At 38.0% G+C, this 16,601-nt stretch overlaps 1 protein-coding gene across 3 annotated transcripts in view; it reads right to left on the minus strand.

Annotated features, from left to right (window-relative positions):
• The window catches only part of LOC127435826 (mixed lineage kinase domain-like protein), a 33,655-nt gene extending 30,307 nt beyond the window's left edge, over positions 1–3,348 (minus strand). The window contains exon 1 of one of the 3 annotated variants that reach the window (XM_051689567.1): positions 3,234–3,348. The gene's annotated coding sequence lies outside the window, so the exon portion shown is untranslated. Of the gene's footprint in view, positions 1–1,330; positions 1,429–3,233 lie in introns of those variants that run through there. The other 2 variants (XM_051689566.1, XM_051689565.1) reach the window with 2 other exon arrangements.
• Between the last annotated feature and the right edge of the window lie 13,253 nt (positions 3,349–16,601).

The raw sequence follows: 16,601 nt of genomic DNA on the forward strand, positions 1-16,601 counted from the left end.
GGATAAGTTTCAGGGGGCGTTTGAAATACCGAAAGGGGGCGATGACGTAACGCAAAGTATTCCCAACTAGAAAAATATGTGGCCCATTCCCGAATGTATTTGTCAGGACGTGAACAAACATGTCGCTACTACAACCACAAAACTAAAAGCTACTGAGCAACTTACAGATGCCAGAGCATTGAATAATCTTACTACATAAAATAAAAAGCAAAATAGCCTAGGCCTACATATTCAAAAACTCGACTTATCGATAGCCATGATATAAATACACCTTAGACTACCAGAAATAGGTTTTAGATACACCATTTCAGCGGTTTTACTGTGAATACAGACAAGTTACCATGACAGCACCATCACCAAAAATTAATTGTGCCTGCTTTACTATAACGTACATGCTCATTGCGACCCGTTTAAGATGCGTAATATTATGGTAGGTAAGAACAGCCTGAACCGCTACCCGTCACAAACAATAACAATACTGTGAAATAACCAACTAACAAGGGCCAATTATTTAACCCTCAAAAACATGAAAAAAATAATAATATTTCAGCATAACTTTGCGTAAAATCCCTATTTCATCGATAAAATCCCTTTTCACATTCATATTGACTGAGGGGGAGGTTTTTTTGCCCCCTCACGCCCCCTCGTGATCCGGCCCTGCCTCAATATCTTTAAATGCTCATGCCATGCTGATTAATAAAAGGGATAACAGAGAAAACAATGCATTTAGACATATTACAGTCTCTTGATTTGAGCTACATTTTGTCTATAACATTTTGTCTACCATGCACTATGCGTCTCATCCACAGTGACCACTTTTTCATTTTTGTTTTTATTATGGTCTATAAAGCCTATAATAATAATTCCAAAGAATCCTTTCCTTTTTTTCCCTTCTTATTTATTTATTTATTTATTTTTTCTGCAACTGTAGATTTTCACAATTCAGCTGAAGATGCAGGTAAAATTTGGGCAAATGCAATGCAGAAAATAAATTTTTCATGACAACTATTCCCTGTGTGTGCTGATGCATCGCAATCATGTTGCCCCTTTGACCTACTCCTCTTATTTGCTGTAGACTTCTCACATTTTACTGTGCAAGCTTGACCCCAGTAATTCTTTACCATTTTAAACATTGTGCCTTTAGGCAAATATGCTGCTCAAGTTCATTATTTACAGGTTAAGAAAGGCAGGTATGTGTACTTCTAAAGAACAACCCAATCTGTCTTACAATACTGTAAAATTCTAATACACACATGGAAAGGTCCAGTCATCAAGGACAAACAAAGTAAACATTAATATGTATAAAGACCAACAACTTGATGGTACTTACTTTTGATTAAGATACTTCCTCTTGTCAAAACTGGCAAAAACCTTGTCAAGCCCAACACAGGAATATGAAACAGCGCTTTAGTGAAGCTCCTCCCACATTTCACCACTTCTTTATTGAACATTTGTTCGTTTTTTATGGTGAGCTACCCTAGTACTTCTAATATAAATGAAATGAGACCCAAGATTTATGCTGCCTTCAAGCGGACCTGGAAAGGTCGAACCTACGAGTTGGGCATTCATTACAATGACATGTCACGCATTCAAGTGGCAAACAAAATATGAAAGAAATACACTATGAATGATGGCAAAAGCTCTTTTTCTGTTGTACGAGTGAATAAACATAAATAAATACACTTGCATCACTTATTCATGACATATATGATTTATAAATAAATAGTATCTAACAGATTATTTATTAATATGCTTAAAACAAACCGTGAAAGGTGAGTCAATATCCCAGCAAACAAAGAACGTTCCCATAACATTAGCATTTGGTTCCCGTTTGGTAATTTTTTTGGGAACCAATTCCTAACCTTCTAGGAATATTCTTTTTAGGTTCTATTTTTTTATAACCATAAACTAACTGTAGAGACGAGGAGGGTGGGGCCGGGCTGGAATGACGCACAACCGGTCCCCAATCAGCCTGATGGGGCGCGCGAGGGATAAAGGTGGCCGGGGACGACAGTTCGAGAGAGAGAGAATTACAGGCAGCTGTACTGTGTGTCTATGGTTGTGTGTTTTTGTTTAAGTTGTTTATTAAATTATTATTTAAGTTGTCAAGCCGGTTCTCGCCTCCTCCTTTCCACTGAACCCCCTTACACTAACGTTCCCAGAATGTTGCAGGGAGGTTTTTGTGTGACAACCTAATAAGAACCTATACAGAACATTCTCTACTGGTTATAGGTTTTATTTTTATAACCATAAAATAACCTTCCCAGAACATTACAGGGAACTGAAATTTTGCATCATGTGTTAACTGTTATTTAAGGCAGTGGTTACATTTTAAAATAAGGTTCCATTCGTTAACATACTGTACATTAGTTAATGCATTAGGTATCATGAACTAACAATGAACAATATATATATATATTTTATTATAGTCTATTATTAAACTTATTATTATTATTATTATTAATTCCAAAGGGTCCACATACTTTTTTCTGCAACTGTAGATTTTCACAATTCAGCTGAAGATGCAGGTAAAATTTGGGCAAATACAATGCAGAAAATAAATTTTTCATGACAACTATTCCCTGTTTGTGCTGATGCATCGCAATAAAAGAAGTGAAACTTGCTAAATCAATTCCTAATTCTTGTTAAAACCTCAGCCACTGTTCCTCTTCGAACATGATTTACAAACAATGATAAATGTTTTGAATGAAATGAATACAACAAAACAACTAAAAAAAAAATAAAACGTTTTTGAAATGTTTAATACTGCATGTTAACCTAAAAAAAAAAAAAAAATCTAGCACTAACCAAAGGTACTTTCACAACCTGTTGCGATTAGATCTGAAGCCACAAAAAGGAAATTCATTGTGAAATTTGTTTCATTTTGAACTATCCACTGTCTGTTTACAGCACATGGCCAGCTAAAGTGCATGTCACCCCTTCGACCTACTCCTCTTATATGCTGTAGACTTCTCACATTTTACTGTGCAAACTTGACCCCAGTAATTCTTTACCATTTTAAACATTGTGCCTTTAGGCAAATATGCTGGTCAGGTTCATTATTTACAGGCTAAGAAAAGGCAGGTATGTGCACTTTTGAAGAACAACCCAATCTGTCTTACAATACTGAAGAATTCAATTCTGATACACACATCGAAAGGTCCAGTCATCAAGGACAAACAAACAAACAAAACATTCATATGTATAAAGACCAACAACTTAATGGTACTTACTGTTGATTAAGATACTTCCTCTTGTCAAAACTGGCAAAAACCTTCTCAAGCCCAACACAGGAATGTGAAACTGTGCTTCAGTGAAGCTCCTCCCACATTTCACCACTTCCTTATGGAACATTTGTTCATTTTCATGGTGAGCTACCCTAGTACTTCTAATATAAATTAGATGAGACCCAAGATTTATGCTGCCTTCAAGCGGACCTGGAAAGCTCGAACCTACGAGTTGGGCATTCGTTACAATGACATGTCACGCATTCAAGTGGCAAACAAAATACGAAAGAAATACACTATGAATGATGGCAAAAGCTCTTTTTCTGTTGTACGAGTGAATAAACATAAATAAATACACTTGCATCACTTATTCACGACATATATGATTTATAAATAAATAGTATCTAACAGATTATTTATTAATATGCTTAAAACAAACTGTGAAAGGTGAGTCAATATCCCAGCAAACACAGAATAATAATTATAATTAATTAATTATAATAATTATAATTATAATTATAATTATATTTATCACACATTATACGTTTGCACATATACAGTGAAATTCTTTTTTTTTCACATATCCCAGCTAAGCTGGGGTCAGAGTGCAGGGTCAATGTTCCCCTAATATTAGCATTTGGTTCCCGTTTGGTTATTTTTTTGGGAACCAATTCCTAACCGTCTAGGAACGTTCTTTTTAGGTTCTATTTTTTATAACCATAAACTAACGTTCCCAGAATATTGCAGGTAGGTTTTTTGTTTTGTTTTTTGTGACAACCTAAAAAGAACCCACACAGAACATTCTCTAATAGTTATTTTTAGGTTTTATTTTCATAAAATAACTTTCCCAGAACATTGCAGGGAGGTTTTTGTGACAACCTAATAAGAACCTACACAAAACATTCTCTACTGATTATAGTTTTTTTTTTTTTTATAACCATAAAATAACCTTCCCAGAACATTGCATGTAGGTTTTTAAAAAAAAATGTTTTATTAGGTTCAATTTTCATAAAATAACCTTCCCAGAACGTTGCAGGGAGGTTTTTGTATGACAACCTAATAAGAACCTACACAGAACATGCTCTACTGATTATAGGTTTTATTTTTATAACCATAAAATAACCTTCCCAGAACATTGCAGGGAGTTTTTTGTATGACAACCTAATAAGAACCTACACAGAACATTCTCTACTGATTATAGGTTGGTCATCCGCCTGATCTGCTCTGGTCTCCCTGGTCTTCCGGACCTCCACCTGATCCGCTCTGGTCTCTTTGGTCTCCGGCTTCATCTTGGCCCTGCCTCCCTTACCAGCCATACTTGGGCATCAGGATCTGCCCGTTAGAGGGGGGGCTATGTTATGATTCACTGTCTGCCCTGTTTTTTGCCTCTGTCATCTGTTCCACCTGGACTTCACTTCCCATAATCCCCTGCTCCGATCACTTCCAGCTGTTCCCCATTGTTATCACTGGTGTTCCATTCACTCATTAGTCTTTGTCTATTTAATGCCCTGTTGTTTGCTCATTCCTTGTCAGTTGTTATGTGTATTGATCTCCCGTGTATTTCCTGTATTTTCCCACCGTGGATGTGTTCTTTGTTCCTGTGTTTTACCTGTTATCCTGTATTTGTTTATTTTATTAAAGTATGTTTTGCTGCACCTGGATCCAGCCTCCCGTGACCTCCTTCTGCATGTTACACTGGGTGATATTTTGCTGTCTTTTATTTTAACCCAAAACAAATATGTGAGTCAAAATTACCAAGCATAAACTGGTTTTTAACATATATGTACAGGTGCATCTCAATAAATTAGAATGTCGTGGAAAAGTTCATTTATTTCAGTAATTCAACTCAAATTGTGAAACTCGTGTATTAAATAAATTCAGTGCACACAGACTGAAGTAGTTTAAGTCTTTGGTTCTTTTAATTGTGATGATTTTGGCTCATATTTAACAAAAACCCACCAATTCACTATCTCAAAAAGTTAGAATATGGTGACATGCCAATCAGCTAATCAACTCAAAACACCTGCAAAGGTTTCCTGAGCCTTCAAAATGGTCTCTCAGTTTGGTTCACTAGGCTACACAATCATGGGGAAGACTGCTGATCTGACGGTTGTCCAGAAGACAATCATTGACACCCTTCACAAGGAGGGTAAGCCACAAACATTCATTGCCAAAGAAGCTGGCTGTTCACAGAGTGCTGTATCCAAGCATGTTAACAGAAAGTTGATTGGAAGGAAAAAGTGTGGAAGAAAAAGATGCACAACCAACCGAGAGAACCGCAGCCTTATGAGGATTGTCAAGCAAAATCGATTCAAGAATTTGGGTGAACTTCACAAGGAATGGACTGAGGCTGGGATCAAGGCATCAAGAGCCACCACACACAGACATGTCAAGGAATTTGGCTACAGTTGTCGTATTCCTCTTGTTAAGCCACTCCTGAACCACAGACAACGTCAGAGGTGTCTTACCTGGGCTAAGGAAAAGAAGAACTGGACTGTTGCCCAATGGTCCAAAGTCCTCTTTTCAGATGAGAGCAAGTTTTGTATTTCATTTGGAAACCAAGGTCCTAGAATCTGGAGGAAGGGTGGAGAAGCTCATAGCCCAAGTTGCTTGAAGTCCAGTGTTAAGTTTCCACAGTCTGTGATGATTTGGGGTGCAATGTCATCTGCTGGTGTTGGTCCATTGTGTTTTTTGAAAACCAAAGTCACTGCACCCGTTTACCAAGAAATTTTGGAGCACTTCATGCTTCCTTCTGCTGACCAGCTTTTTAAAGATGCTGATTTCATTTTCCAGCAGGATTTGGCACCTGCCCACACTGCCAAAAGCACCAAAAGTTGGTTAAATGACCATGGTGTTGGTGTGCTTGACTGGCCAGCAAGCTCACCAGACCTGAACCCCATAGAGAATCTATGGGGTATTGTCAAGAGGAAAATGAGAAACAAGAGACCAAAAAATGCAGATGAGCTGAAGGCCACAGTCAAAGAAACCTGGGCTTCCATACCACCTCAGCAGTGCGACAAACTGATCACCTCCATGCCACGCCGAATTGAGGCAGTAATTAAAGCAAAAGGAGCCCCTACCAAGTATTGAGTACATATACAGTAAATGAACACACTTTCCAGAAGGCCAACCATTCACTAAAAATGTTTTTTTTATTGGTCTTATGATGTATTCTAATTTTTTGAGATAGTGAATTGGTGGGTTTTTGTTAAATGTGAGCCAAAATCATCACAATTAAAAGAACCAAAGACTTAAACTACTTCAGTCTGTGTGCATTGAATTGATTTAATACACGAGTTTCACAATTTGAGTTGAATTACTGAAATAAATGAACTTTTCCACGACATTCTAATTTATTGAGATGCACCTGTATATATGTGGTCTTTTGTCTGACACTCCAGGCATTTCTCACTTAAGGGTTTTTTGGTCATGTGAACTGAAAGTTTGCATCGTGTTAACTTAAGGCACTGGTTACATTTTACAATAAGGTTCCATTCGTTAACATACTGTACATTAGTTAATGCATTAGGTATCATGAACCAACAATGAACAAATGTTACAGCATTTATTAATCTTTGTTAATATTAGTTCATAATGCATTAATGTTACCATATACAACTTTTGATTTTAAAAATGTATTGGTATATGATCAAATTAACTTTAATCAATATTAATAAATGCTGTGAAAGTATTGTTCATTGTGAACTGATAACCTTATTAAGTGTTACCACATTTAACACTGTTACTTTTTTATTTTTCTATCTGTTATGTAATTAAATATACTGTAGCATGTTAAATACTGAATTCATGTTCATATTTATGTATAATATGCAAGTATAGCAAGTTGTCATTTAGCTGATGCTTTTATCCAAAGTGCAGGACATTATACCTGTAACAGAGACAGTCCCCATGGAGTAATCAAACATGCTTATGAAAATATATAGTACATGAGTTATTTATTTTAAATGGAAATGAATACATTTAAAAAAGAGATGGTAGAAACAAAACTGCATTGACATCTAACTTGGAATTTAAATTTCGAGAAAAAAAAAAAAAAAAAAGCCCTGTGCCAACTTGTATATGTCACGGATCCACCGAACTCCCTCTCTCACTCCACACTCTGCTCTGCTCTCTCTCCCTCACTGTGGACACAGCGCTCACTCTCAACTGAGTTTTGATCACGTGCACCTGCAGATCATTAATGAATAATCAAGGACTGCTTTTATACCCAGCCTTCACACACACTCACTCACTCACTGTCTGTTCTGTCAATGTTTCCTCTGAGACTACGGACTTCCTATTTTTGTCTAACTTACCTGTTAATATACTTATCTTGTTATTGCTCTCCTTGTCTGTGTTTCGTGTTGGTTTATCCTCCAGCGTTTGGTTTCCTGCAAATGTCAAAAGACAGTTGTGAGTTAACCATTCTTCTGTACATCACATTATTTCCCTGTCTGGATATTACTCACCTGCTGTTTGTACCTCTTCTGTTTCTGGATTGACTCGCCTGTTGTTTTCATCACTGCTTCTTTCACCTGTTCAATAAACCCCACAACTGAGTCCATATCCCTGCCTCTGTGAGTTTCTCCATGACAATATATTTAAAGTAATTATCGGTTGCATTGATTTAATACATCTAAATCAAAACATGAAATAGAGACTGTTGTGTTTGGAAAATCCCAGGAGATCAGCAGTTACAGAAATACTCAAACCAGCCCATTCAGCACCAACAATCATGCCATGGTCCAAATCACTGAGGTCACATTTTTTTTCCCCATTCTGATGGTTAATGTGAACATTTAACTGAAGCTCCTGACCCATATCTGAATTATTTGGTAAATTACACTGCTGCCACACGATTGGCTGATTAGATAATCACATGAATAAGTAGATGAACAGATGTACCTAAAGTGGCTGGTGAGTGGATATTACAACACTATATTTACTTGAATAAAATATGGTGTTTAAATATTGTGGGTGCAAGTAGCTTAGTTGTTGGAGAATTGTGGCAGGGTTGAGACAAGAGTGACAATATTGGGTAATTAAATGGAAACACAATTAAAAATCAATGCATTGTTTGCTGAGCACAGTCTGATTTGTTAAGGGCTAGCACAAACAAAATTGGGGTTTTAGTTAAAAATCTGACTTAAAAACATTTTTAACAAGAATAATGAGACCACAGCCACACAGTTTGCCTATTTGTAGCTTCATCAAATAAAAATGAGAAAACTGTCATACGTTTTATATTTGTAGTCATTAAATTGGTATGATGAACAGCAGGCAGATGTTTATTTTATAACCAGTTTTATGTAGAATAATTTTCAAACCACTTCTATACCATTATGTCCTTGACAGGGCTGAGAACAAAATGAGTCCAAATCAGAAATAAATAATTAAAAATAAAATAATCAAAGGGCTTTAATGCCTGAGGTGGGAAAATATTATTTGTTTCAGGTTTAATGTGTGCATAATGTTGTGGAGTATTCATAAAATTAATCAAGCGTAGTTGAAAAAACTATAGAAGTTGAAATATTAACAAATTCCAGGAATTACCCTTCTGATGTAAAAATTAAAAACTCAGGAAGATGATATAATTTTTTACTGAGATGCAGGGCAACACACATAAGGGTTCTTCCGTACTACATTATCTAGACCAGCATACTTAGGGGAAAAAAAATAAATAAAAAAAATTACAATTAGAAAAAGTCATAGAATAGAGTGTCATCTGGTGGTGAAGTAATGTTAGGACAGAAAGTGTAATGATATTCACTGATTGTGCCTGTTACTCAAGAAAACCACTAGATGGCACTGTGTTGTGTTATGTGATGGATACTATTTAACGAGTAAAGAAGAATAACAAAACAGCCAGAAGTGTTAAGAGAAAATTAGACACATGTTGAGATTGTACGGAGAAGTATTTTATTTGAAACATTGAACAAAACATGGTACCAGGAGTGAACTCAAACTAAAAACAGCTTGTTGTGAAAGCGATATAATGGATACCTTCAAACCACCGGAGAATTTGAAGCTCACGGGAAATGTAGGCAGCAATTTGAGCTATACATGGCAGCCACCGGGATGTACACGAAGCCAGAAGCACGGAAGGTTGCTTTACTACTGACGATTGCTGGTCCACCGGGGCTATTGAATACCTTCGTTTTATATGAGAACGAAGATAGAAACAAGCTTGATGATGTACTAGCCAAATTCACTGCTCACCTAAAAAGAACGAAACTTATGAAAGATATCTGTTCCATTCACGCATGCAGCAGCCACATGAAATGTTTGAGCTGTAAAACAGAAGGATGACGTTTATAGTTGCAAACGTTGTGGTACCGAACATCAGCCTAAGCAGTGTCCAGCTTCTGGAAAACAGTGTGCAAGGTGTAATGGCAAAAATCAATTTGCCAAACAGTGTTTTTCTAAAGGAAAAGTGAGACAAAAAGAGCGGTCTGTCAAGATGATAGATGAAACTGACCTGAGTGATACATTTTTTGGAATCTGAGACCATCCAGAGTGGACAGTTATCAGTTACTGCACAGAGTCAAGATGATGCTGTCAAAAGTGACAAATGGGTAGCACCGCTACAGATCAATGGGGCGCTGGTTACACTCAAGTTACATACTGGTGCAAAAGCAAACTTGATCAGCATGTCGGACATTAAAAGAATGACAGAAAAGCCGAAAATCAGGAAAAAGTCAATACTTCTCAAGGACTACAATGGACAAAGCATTGACTCCCTAGGCATATGCAAGCTAAAAGTAACAGTGAAAGACAAATTGCATCACCTGCTGTTCTTCGTTGTTGCTGAGGAACTAGAGTCCCTGCTAGGTGACAAAGCCTGTGAGAACTTGAATCTTGTCAAAACAGTGTACCACATCAACTATGACAGTTCAGCTATGAGTACAAGTGACTCTGTAGATGACATAGTCCAAAGCTTTGCAGATGTTTTTAAAGGCTTTGGTGTCTTACCTTATGTTTACAAGAGTCAGCTGAAAGAAAATGCTCAACCTGTACTGCATCCTGCATGTTGAGTTCCAGCACCGCTCAAGGATCGTCTAAAGAAAGAATTAGACAGGATGATCACATTAGGAGTTATTAAAAGAATTGAAGAGCCAATGGACTGGGTGAACTCCATGGTGTGTGTAAAGAAAAAGAATGGAGACTTAAGAGTACGCATGGATCCAAAAGATCTGAATGACAACATAAAGCGTGAGCACTATCAAATACCAAAACGTGAAGAAATAATGAATGAAATGTCAGGTGCCAAATATTTCACAAAGCTTGATGCCTCACAAGGATTTTGGCAAATATGTCTGGACGAGGACAGTGTAAAGTACTGTACCTTCAACACTCCATTTGGTAGATATTCTTTCCTCAGACTACCATTTGGAATAGTACAGTGCATCCGGAAAGTATTCACAGCGCTTCACTTTTTCCACATTTTGTTATGTTACAGCCTTATTCCAAAATGGATTAAATTCATTATTTTCCTCAAAATTCTACAAACAATCCCCCATAATGACAATGTGAAAAAAGTTTGTTTGAAATCCTTGCAAATTTATTAAAAATAAAAAACTATAAAAATCACATGTACATAAGTATTCACAGCCTTTACCATGACACTCAAAATTGAGCTCAGGTGCATCCTGTTTCCACTGATCATCCTTGAGATGTTTCTACACTTGATTGGAGTCCACCTGTGGTAAATTCAGTTGATTGGACATGATTTGGAAAGGCACACACCTGTCCATATAATGTCAGAGCACAAACCAAGCCATGAAGTCCAAGGAATTGTCTGTAGACCTCCGAGACAGGATTGTATCGAGGCACAGATCTTGGGAAGGGTACAGAAAAATTTCTGCAGCATTGAAGGTCCCATTGAGCACAGTGGCCTCCATCATCCGTAAATGGAAGAAGTTTGGAACCACCAGGACTCTTCCTAGAGCTGGCCGCCTGGCCAAACTGAGCGATCGGGGAGAAGGGCCTTAGTCAGGGAGGTGACCAAGAACCCAATGGTCACTCTGACAGAGCTCCAGCGTTTCTCTGTGGAGAGAGGAGAACCTTCCAGAAGAACAACCATCTCTGCAACACTCCACCAATCAGGCCTGTATGGTAGAGTGGCCAGAAGGAAGCCACTCCTCAGTAAAAGCCACATGACAGCCCACCTGGAGTTTGCCAAAAGGCACCTGAAGGACTCTCAGACCATGAGAAACAAAGATTGAACTCTTTGGCCTGATTGGCAAGTGTCATGTCTGGAGGAAACCAGGCACCGTTCATCACCTGGCCAATACCATCCCTACAGTGAAGCATGGTGGTGGCAGCATCATGTTGTGGGGATGTTTTTCAGCGGCAGGAACTGAGAGACTAGTCAGGATCGAGGGAAAGATGAATGCAGCAATGTACAGAAACATCCTTGATGAAAACCTGCTCCAGAGCGCTCTGGACCTCAGACTGGAGCGAAGGTTCATCTTCCAACAGGACAACGACCCTAAGCACACAGCCAAGATAACAAAGGAGTGGCTCTGGGACAACTCTGTGAATGTCCTTGAGTGGCCCAGCCAGAGCCCTGACTTGAACCCGATAGAACATCTCTGGAGAGATCTGAAAATGGCTGTGCACCGACGCTCCCCATCCAACCTGATGGAGCTTGAGAGGTCCTGCAAAGAAGAATGGGAGAAACTGCCCAAAAATAGGTGTGCCAAGCTTGTAATCATTTTTTGCAAACATTTTTGTGCCAAAGGTGCTTCAACAAAGTATTGAGCAAAGGCTGTGAATACTTATGTACATGTGATTTTTTTGTTTTCTTTTTTCGTTTTTTCTTTTTACTAAATTTGCAAAGATTTCAAACAAACTTCTTTCACGTTGTCATTATGGGGTATTGTTTGTAGAATTTTGAGGAAAATAATGAATTTAATCCTTTTGGAATAAGGCTGTAAACATATCAAAATGTGGAAAAAGTGAAGCGCTGTGAATACTTTCCAGATGCACTGTATCTGCATCAGAAATCTTCCACAGAGCGATGGAGAATATCATAGAAGGACTTGAAGGAGTCAGAGCTTACATTGATGACATCATCATTTGGGGATCTTTACTTCAAGAGCACAACAGTAGACTGACTAAAGTGCTGCAGAAAATCAGAATGAGTGGACTGAAACTAAACAGAGACAAATGTCGATTTGGTGTACAAGAACTTGTATTTCTTGGGGATAAACTGTCAGATCAAGGGATACAGCCAGACAGTGAGAAGATCAATGCCATTCTAGAAATGAAAAGTCCCACAGACAGAAAAGGAGTACAACGTGTAAAGGGTATGGTCAGCTATATTGGAAAGTTCATTCCGAATCTTTCTGCAGAAACCTCATGCCTACGAGAACTCCTACAAAAGACAACAGACTTTGCATGGACAGACAAACATGAAAGTGAATGGCAATAGCTGAAAATAGCGTTGACCTCTGCACCTGTATTGCAATTCTTTGATCCGATTAAGAAAACCAAAGTGTCCACAGATGCCTCCAAGAATGGTCTTGGTGCGGTTTTATTGCAAGCTGATGATGAAATCTGGAAACCAGAAGCATATGCAAGCAGATCCATGACTGATTCTGAGTATCGATTTGCACAAATCGAGAAAGTGTGTTTAGGATTAGTTTTTGGGCTGGAGAAATTTCATAGCTACGTATATGGTCTTCCCACCTTCACTGCAGAAACAGATCATCGTCCATTAGTTGCAATAATGAAAAATAATCTGAATGAGATGATGAAATTACAGAGGTACGATCTCAATCTGGTGTATAAAAATGGCAAATACTTAGTGCTGGCAGATATCCTTTCACGAGCACCTACAATGAACAGTGTAATTAGAACAGAAGGAGATGTTGAAATTCACGAGATCATGGTGCGCACTGCGTTTCCTGTGTCAGATACATATAGCAGAGCATATACAGGTGCATCTCAATAAATTAGAATGTCATGGAAAAGTTCATTTATTTCAGTAATTCAACTCAAATTGTGAAACTCATGTATTAAATAAATTCAATGCACACAGACTGAAGTAGTTTAAGTCTTTGGTTCTTTTAATTGTGATGATTTTGGCTCACATTTAACAAAAACCCACCAATTCACTATCTCAAAAAATTAGAATATGGTGACATGCCAATCAGCTAATCAACTCAAAACACTTGCAAAGGTTTCCTGAGCCTTCAAAATGGTCTCTCAGTTTGGTTCACTAGGCTGCACAATCATGGGGAAGACTGCTGATCTGACAGTTGTCCAGAAGACAATCATTGACACCCTTCACAAGGAGGGTAAGCCACAAACATTCATTGCCAAAGAAGCTGGCTGTTCACAGAGTGCTGTATCCAAGCATGTTAACAGAAAGTTGAGTGGAAGGAAAAAGTGTGGAAGAAAAAGATGCACAACCAACCGAGAGAACCACAGCCTTATGAGAATTGTCAAGCAAAATCGATTCAAGAATTTGGGTGAACTTCACAAGGAATGGACTGAGGCTGGGGTCAAGGCATCAAGAGCCACCACACACAGACGTGTCAAGGAATTTGGCTACAGTTGTTGTATTCCTCTTGTTAAGCCACTCCTGAACCACAGACAACGTCAGAGGCGTCTTACCTGAGCTAAGGAGAAGAAGAACTGGACTGTTGCCCAGTGGTCCAAAGTCCTCTTTTCAGATGAGAGCAAGTTTTGTATTTCATTTGGAAACCAAGGTCCTAGAGTCTGGAGGAAGGGTGGAGAAGCTCATAGCCCAAGTTGCTTGAAGTCCAGTGTTAAGTTTCCACAGTCTGTGATGATTTGGGGTGCAATGTCATCTGCTGGTGTTGGTCCATTGTGTTTTTTGAAAACCAAAGTCACTGCACCCGTTTACCAAGAAATTTTGGAGCACTTCATGCTTCCTTCTGCTGACCAGCTTTTTAAAGATGCTGATTTCATTTTCCAGCAGGATTTGGCACCTGCCCACACTGCCAAAAGCACCAAAAGTTGGTTAAATGACCATGGTGTTGGTGTGCTTGACTGGCCAGCAAACTCACCAGACCTGAACCCCATAGAGAATCTATGGGGTATTGTCAAGAGGAAAATGAGAAACAAGAGACCAAAAAATGCAGATGAGCTGAAGGCCACTGTCAAAGAAACCTGGGCTTCCATACCACCTCAGCAGTGCCACAAACTGATCGCCTCCATGCCACGCTGAATTGAGGCAGTAATTAAAGCAAAAGGAGCCCCTACCAAGTATTGAGTACATATACAGTAAATGAACATACTTTCCAGAAGGCCAACAATTCACTAAAAATGTTTTTTTAATTGGTCTTATGATGTATTCTAATTTTTTGAGATAGTGAATTGGTGGGTTTTTGTTAAATGTGAGCCAAAATCATCACAATTAAAAGAACCAAAGACTTAAACTACTTCAGTCTGTGTGCATTGAATTTATTTAATACACGAGTTTCACAATTTGAGTTGAATTACTGAAATAAATGAACTTTTCCATGACATTCTAATTTATTGAGATGCACCTGTAGCAGAGGAAACCAACAAAGACACTGAGTTGCAAGCTGTCATTGACAACATGCATAATGGATGGCCGACGGGTTCTTCCCCAAAATACTGTGACATCAGAGGTGATCTTAGTGTTGTGGATGGATTTATTCTGAAACAAAATAGAATCGTCATTCCGCAAAACTTGAGACAAGACATACTACACAGAATTCATGAAGGTCATCTCGGCATAGAAAAATGCAAGAGGAGAGCGAGAGACACAGTCTTTTGGCCTGGAATCAACAAAGACATCGAAAATCAGGTGAGACAGTGTGACACATTATACCGGACTTACCAACATAACCCTGGGAGAAGGTTGGAATGGATCTCTTCCATCTCAAAGGCAATAATTATCTAGTGGTGATTGACAATGACAAAAATTACCCTGAAATGGCCTTACTCTCAAGTATGTCTACGAAGTGTGTAATAACACATGCAAAATCAATTTTTGCAAGACATGGCATACCGCAGATTGTCATCAGTGACAATGGCCCATGCTTCAGCAGCAAAGAGTGGCAAGAGTTTTCAGTGCAATATGACTTCAAGCATGTCACTTCTAGTCCAGAATTTGCTCAATCAATCAGCAAGGCTGAGAAAGGAGTGCATATTCTCAAGCAAATTCTGAAAAAAGCTGCTGACAGCAAGTCTGATCCTTACCTCGCTTTGCTCAGTTACAGAACCTCTCCACTAGAGTGTGGTATGGCCACAACTGAAATGCTGATGAATCGGAAACTTCGTACTACACTGCCATCTTGTTCAAAACAAAAAGGAAATGTGAAAATGACTTAAGCAGACTTAAAACAGAAACTTAAGCAACTGAAAGAAAAACAAAAGTTCTACTATGACAGGACTGCAGGCATCTACACCTCTTAAGGAACACTGTACAAATGTGCCTGCATTTGATGAGGAGTGAATCTGCAGATTGGTAGATTGTTCAGTTGGAGGCTATAACCATTGGTAATGGATGACGTGGTCAGAATCACAAGTGATGAGAACTGGAGCAAAAAGGCCACAGTTATGCAAGAAGTAGCTCCAAGATCTTATCCTGTGAAAACAGATGATGGACAAATCTAACTTGTTATCATTGATTATGGTCCAGTTTATCTACTCATTTTTTGTGATCAATGTTGACTTTAAATATGTACAGTATATATGCTTTGTCCTTGTTACTTTTACTTTAAGCACTGAAGATAGTCTGAAATGTTTTGTGCACATATTCACATACTGTATTAGTGCACTTTTGCACACGTTTTGTTTGACACAGTGTTTGCTTAAAACTTTCCTTCAGTAAAGCTTTCCTTTCATTGGGTCTTGGACGTTAAACCTTATTCTTATGAATCCAAATTGGTTTGATGTGCGGATACATTTTTATCTTTAGAATATAATTTAAACAATACTACACAGCTCAGCAGCAATGCATGTAGAATTTGAGAGTCAAAGGATGCAAGATTATTTAATAATTAGGTAACACTTTATAATAAGGCTGTATTAGTTAACTACAACATATTTCATTTGAATTAACAATAAACAAGACTTTTAATAACTTGTTAAACTTGGGCATTGTTAATTTCAACATAATACATTTGTAAAATTAAAAGTCGCATTTGTTAACAATAGTTAATGCATTTTGAACTCACAATTAACGATAGTTTATTTATAAATTAACATTAACCAAGATTAATTAATGCTGTAAAAATGATTGTTCATTGTTAGTTAATGATACCTAATGCATTTCCTAATGTAAACAAACAGAACCGTATTGAAAAGTGTTACCAGTCATTTTTTTTAAAGGTGATATGTTTAACTTTTTCCTATGTCAAAATTATTTGC

Source organism: Myxocyprinus asiaticus, chromosome 46 (genome assembly GCF_019703515.2).
Source record: "Myxocyprinus asiaticus isolate MX2 ecotype Aquarium Trade chromosome 46, UBuf_Myxa_2, whole genome shotgun sequence".
Classification (NCBI taxonomy): domain Eukaryota; kingdom Metazoa; phylum Chordata; class Actinopteri; order Cypriniformes; family Catostomidae; genus Myxocyprinus; species Myxocyprinus asiaticus.